This window comes from Gekko japonicus, unplaced genomic scaffold (genome assembly GCF_001447785.1).
Source record: "Gekko japonicus isolate JY-2015 unplaced genomic scaffold, Gekko_japonicus_V1.1 scaffold195, whole genome shotgun sequence".
NCBI lineage: Eukaryota > Metazoa > Chordata > Lepidosauria > Squamata > Gekkonidae > Gekko > Gekko japonicus.
The window spans coordinates 975,613-981,937 of record NW_015163099.1 but is presented as its reverse complement, the minus strand read 5'-3'; the positions used below and the strand labels follow the sequence as shown (position 1 = coordinate 981,937).

Sequence of the window (6,325 nt, the reverse complement as noted above, 5' to 3'; positions counted from 1 at the left end):
TTACAGTAATCTGAAATAAGACGTTTTTCACAGAAACAATGTACATGATATAAAGAAAAAATAAAGTCTCTTCATATTTAGTGTATAAGTTATAGTCTGCTGCGAAAGGATTATTGAATTTTAAAGAAGATATTAAAGAACAAAGTGATTGCTAACCAGCTCTATGGATACAATTATTTATGTGTTAAATAATCATTATAATTATTCATCCACTGAATGTACTATTTAACATTCAAGATACAGGGAGCAATTCTGCAGATATGCTGAACCAAGCAGAAATTGCAATGGAACTGGAAGAACATGAAACACAAAGTAATGACTCCGTTTATCTTGAGTGAACTTTTGGCAACTGGATTTTTAAATCGTCCATATATTTGAAGGGAGTCTAGACTTCATTGACATAAGTTGTAAACAATGAAAGCAAAACAAAATAGTCATGATAGTTGCCAAAATATCTGACTTATGCTGACTTTGGTATACACCATTAATATGCTCTCAACTGACTTAGCTCATGGTAGAATGGTTAAAATGTACAGGCTCTGACTGAAAAACCCCATACACTCATAGTCCATCAACAAAGTTTAAAAGTGTGCAAGTTAAAAACCACAGCCAGAACCGTTTACCCTCCACCAAATAACCTCTAAATAAAACCATCTCACCTACATTCCTAAATATGGTAAGTGAAGGCACACTTCATACCAATTCTAGTAGGGCATTACAGAGAAATGAATCTACCACAGAAAAAGCCCATGACATGATTGTTCCCACATGGACAATCCTTGGCAAACCTGATGCAAACCTGTTCAATAGGGTTCAAATCATTCACTGCCAAACCAGAAAGACCTGGTAATCAGCTCACATGTGATCATTGTATTTCTAAGACTGTTTAGGATTGCACTGTAAGTGATTGTAGGCTCATAATTCCTCTAAGCCTAGCTTTTCACAGAGAGAAATAGTGAGGGGAAATGGAGGCATTATCCTATGCTTCTTGAAGGAAGGGGAGTGTAAATGTGTAATTAAGAAAGTTATCTGCCTATTCTAAATTGAGGAGAGCAGGACAAGCTGTTTCATCTTGGAAGGGATGACTTTTATGTAAATGAACCATTAGAGAAGGACACAGCTAAGTTGGGAAAATTTCTGTGATCTTGGCTGAGTACATTTTTGCATCCTGCAGAGAAAATAATACATTCCACTGATGTGACACCACCACAGTCACCACTACATTCTGGCAGGCTCCTGCAAGCAGTATCCCAGAGCCCAGATCAGCTCAGGGCCATTGCTGCACTCCAGGGAGGGGGAACTGAAAAGGAGCTCTCTGTGCATATGAGTTTTGATAGATGGGTGTCATACACCCTTTTGTGCCAGCCCTGGTGACAGATAAAGAAAGCAAGCATCAGGTAAACACAGGCTGCGGTCACACGCAACATTAGCCACGCAAGAGATACGGAAGACAAGCGGAGTTTCCGGTCGCGATCTCACCAGCACATCTGGGAAGCGTAGCGCTTCCGTGGCACAACTGAGGCTTCCTGCCGAAAAAGCGCAGCAAAAAACTAGTACCTTGGAGGTACTAGTTTCCAGAAACTGCGGGGCAAGGGCGGGCGTCTGATCGCGTTTCCGGTGGTATCCGGCGCCCGCCCATGTCCCCTTGCGGAAAAGGTTTTTTTTTCCCCACGTCTCCGTGGATGCGCACACGCACCCAACGGAGCATGCGCATTCGTAGTGTACACAAAAAAAGAAAACCAGTTCGCCGCGCCGCGCGCTTCTTCATTGCGCGCAGGCGTGTGTTGTGATCGGCACCTCTCCCTTGCCATGGAACCTCCACAGTACCTCCACAGAACCTCCACAGTAGGTCTGATCGCTTTACTGCATGTTAGTTTGCCCCGGGGCAAACAGCCACACTTCTCCTCTGCAGTTTCCTGCCCGTGTGGCAGGGGCCACAGTTTTCCAAGTTAGGTTTGAAATGAACACATGAATCTACAATATGCTGAATCAGATCATGGGTCCATCAAGGCCAGTATTGTCTACTCAGACTGGCAGTGGTTTTCCAGCATCTCAGATGGAGGTCTTTTACATCATCTATCACCTTTTTTTTTTTTTAGCTGGATATGCCAGGGATCGAACCTGGGACCTTCTGCATGCTAAGCAGATGCTGTACCACTAAGCCACAGTCCCTTCCCTTCCCTGCTTTCATTTTCTTTCTTAAAATGTGCACTTAACCTGTATAACTTTAAGACATGTTTATATTAGAATAATACTTTTATGCTGTTAAACTGATTCCTGCCTGCAAGCCTTGCCCAACCCATTATACCAACAGCCCTGCTTGGTGGTCCTCCTGGTATCAAACTGGTGAAAAGGACATCTCTCTGGGAGTTGGTGGTGACTACTGAAGAAGGCAGCCCTGAAAGCTCTTCAGAGAGTTAGGGAGACATGAAGGATTCACACAGGGAAGGTTCTGCCTTCCTTGATTGTTTGCTGGCTAGTTGCATGAGCAGAGACAGAGACTGACTGGAGAGACACAAGGAGGAGGTATGTTACAAGGACTACATATAGCTTTCCCATCTAGTTTAAAGCAAGTTAAATTACCTTTAATATAGATATATATATATGGGATTAAGCATTTTAGCAACTATTCAGTATTCTTCAGAGGATGCAATAGACATGCAACAAATTGTGTGACCTTTACAACCTTTTGTTGAAGAAAGTGGGAAGAAAACTATGGTCTGTTCACAGAAGTCACTTGACATGAATGCCCTATGATACAGACAGTGTGAATTGTAAGTAAAAGGCAAGCGCTTGACTTTTTCTTGCAATTAGTGATTAATGACTTTGCAGAGGGGAAGAAATTCAGGTGTGGAATAATTGGAAAAGTCTTGGGACTAAAACCTAGGATTCCTTCCAAACACAGAATACAGATAGGGATAAGTCTTAAAGAATACATTGTTATTAACGCACGCACACACGCAGCAAAATTGCTCTGTAATGACCAAGAGTGCCATTTTATCAGGGTCAAGGATACACAGGCAACTCCCATTTGGATCTTGGGATGTTAATAGGTGGTGGCAGTATGTGCTGAGCAGACCCCAATCAGCCCAAGATAAGCTTCTTTGCTGTAGGAAGACAGACAAAGGTATGCTGTCTGATTGCCTTTCAACATGCGTCCTTAGTGCTGCTTCCATTACATTACTCCAACAGATGTTTTAATTAGACCTGTGAGAGCCTGGGAAAGCTAGCTGGCAAAGACACACATTTGCTGTTTACAAAACAGCTTTCCTAGTTCATGAGCCTTTGGAGAGATTGATCTGGGTATAACTGAAAGAAGGAATTGATAAAACCTGAGTTGGAATTACTAATTATAATGCTGTTTTAAAAGAACTGGTCTTTGACAGAGCTAGAAAATGTGCTGAGAGCACCTCATCCCTTCCCCAGTAATATCTCGTGTAAAAAAAGTGTGGCATGACATCATTATGTTGAGAGTTCCCAATTCCTACTTCCTTTCATGGGCTGCTGTTTGGAACAGCAGCAACACTATTATATCAGATAATTTATTTTGTTTTACTAGCCATTACCAGAGGGAAGGGGAGAAGAAGATGTAAGGTAGCTGTTTTTGGTGCTGGTAACATGTTCTCATACAATATGATTCCATTATTTGGAGTGAAGCTGAATATTTCATTTGGCAATCAAATAAATATTTATATGTTAAAGACTATTGTTTTCTGAGAAGCCAAATAAATAACACATTATTTGCTTGTTCAGATTAACAGAAGGTAATATACAGGGTTGACTTCTATTTATTGTAAGTCACTGCTTCAAAACAACTGAAAAGATGGCTATTTTACAGTCAAACGCTGCACATCTTTGTTATTGTAGTAGTAGTAATATGTGTAAACATGCTGCTCATTTAATCTATAGCATTCTTTAGCCATTGGGATCTATTTGTATACCACATATGCAAAATACTAATAAACAGATTAGCTCCTAGGTCAGATTCTACCAATTTTTGCATTGGCGCAAAAGTGATGGGGTGATTCATTTGATTCCTTTTCTTATGTCTCCAGTCCCACATGGCCTTTGTCCATTCCTATAATGCCTAGAATAGCCTTTTAAGGCATCAAAATAGGCCCTTTTTTCCATCCTGGATGAGCAAAAAAACTGATAGATTTCAACCTTGTATCATTATACTATTTTGAAGAAGGCATTTAGGTTAAATGTTTTCATATAGGAATATAAGAAGAGAAATGACACATTATCAGTATGATGTAGATTGCTGCCACTTCTCATATCAGGGACTAGCATGATTTCTGATACTCCTCCACAACTGTTTATTCTATGGACAAAAAGGGAGAGAGGCAAGATAAGGTAATATGTACTACTGTTTATAGGAGCTGTGGTGGCTCAAGTGGTTAAGACGCTGAACTGCAGGCTGTGGAAGGTCGGTAGTTCAGCAGTTCGAGACCCAAATGTGCCGCATGATGGAGTGAGCTCCCGTCTCTAGTTCCAGCTCCTGCCAACCTAGCAGTTCGAAAGCAAGAAGTTGCAAGTAGATAAATAGGTACCACTTCGGTGGGAAGGTAACAGCGTTCCGTGCGCCTTGGTATTTAGTCATGCCGGCCACATGACCACGGAAATGTCTTCGGACAGCGCTGTCTCTTCGGCTTTGAAACGTAGATGAGCACCGCAACCCTAGAGTCGGATTCGACTGGCTTTCGAGCAAGGGAACCTTTACCTTTTTACTACTGTTTATAAACTCCAAGACAGTGGGTAGTGCACTGGTTGCACATGAAAGGGGCAAAGATCGGTTCATACTCATGCAGTTCTAGAACTGTGTATTTATTATATCAAAATCATGGCAACAAAGACCACTTTTGACAACCAACTGTTTGTGAAATCTGTGGTTATGTATGTGGTGGATAAATATATGGCTGAGGGAAAGTGGTAGTGTATTTTTTTTCTTTCAAGCAATTTATCAATGATATACTATGCTATCAAGACTTTAAAAATGTACAGTTGATCTGATTGATTACTACTGGAAATACAAAGCAGAGGAAGTAGCTGGGGAATTGTTAAAAGGCCTCATGTAATGGAAAGTGATCCTGAAAGCTATAATGGGAGTAACTGGAACTAATCTACCTTTCAACCTTGTGGTCATGTGGCTGAGTTTATGTCAAAGTGAGAGACTGAGACTTTGGCAGGAGTCTGTTAGTGGTTACAGAAAATGGTTTGGGCAGAAAATACCCTATGCTGTATATTAAATACCATGGGATATAGTTACTGTCTGAAGAGGGACATTATAAAGAAGATCTTGTTTCCCAAATACAAGTCTATAATAATATAATCCATGCATCAAACCTGTTGAATGAATAAGTGGCTATTTTCATATAGTATGTACTGTAATTATTTTATTATCAAGATAACATGCAATAAAATAATTAATATTCCTTATAACTAAACAAAAACATAATTGAAAGTCTTCTAATTTATCTTTTTCTGGTTTCCATTACTCACATCTCAAGGAAATTGAAACAGAAACTGAAATCTAGATTAAGTTAAAATTTTAATAGATATGGTAGCTCTATTTAAAGCAACCATTTAAACAACCTTCCCAATAAATTTTAAAATATTTTTATTTCCTGTCAAATTTAGTACTGAACTCCCACATCTAGTTCTACCTGCATGATAGAATTCATTGCAGCTTAATTCCTTTGGCAATTTCCCCCCCAACCCCAACTGTTTTCATCCTTTAAATTAACCAACTGTATATAAATATCTGGAATGGATATGTTGTTTCATTCCCCTTTAATAAAATATTGCAGTCATCTTGGTCCATTGATAGACATTCAGATGATTAGCCATATCACAGTTCAGCTCTCATAAGAATACCTACTGATACATTTTATTAACCTCCTGCTCCGCATCCTTATTAAATAATTAAAATAGGTAGGTTCCTTTCCCTCCCTTAACATAGAGTATTTTAAGCTGATCTTTCAGCTCCTGCTGACACTCATTTGTTGTATACCGTTGGTGGAACCAATTTTTTTTTCTAGGTCCCTTTTAGTGAAATTGGAGGGTTCTAAGAAAAGGGGATATGTGCAATGTTCCCTCTAAGCTGTGGAGTTTTGTGAGCAAAAATTCTACTTTGTGAGCTACTGGCATTGAAGTTATAAGCAGGCCCGTAGCTAACAACTTTTTGCTCAGGGGGCCCATGTTTTTCTCAGGGGGCCCACCACCAATGTTCCCTCTAAGCTGTGGAGTTTTGTGAGCAAAATTTCTACTTTGTGAGCTACTGCCATTAAAGTTGTGAGAGAGCAATTTGGCTGCCGCATAAATT

The 6,325-nt window shown here is 40.0% G+C and overlaps 1 non-coding gene across 1 annotated transcript; it reads right to left on the bottom strand.

Moving 5' to 3' along the window:
* Nucleotides 1-2,100: 2,100 nt before the first annotated feature.
* TRNAA-AGC lies at nucleotides 2,101-2,172 on the bottom strand. Its single transcript has one exon. It is a non-coding gene; the product is annotated as a tRNA-Ala (tRNA).
* Nucleotides 2,173-6,325: the final 4,153 nt, after the last annotated feature.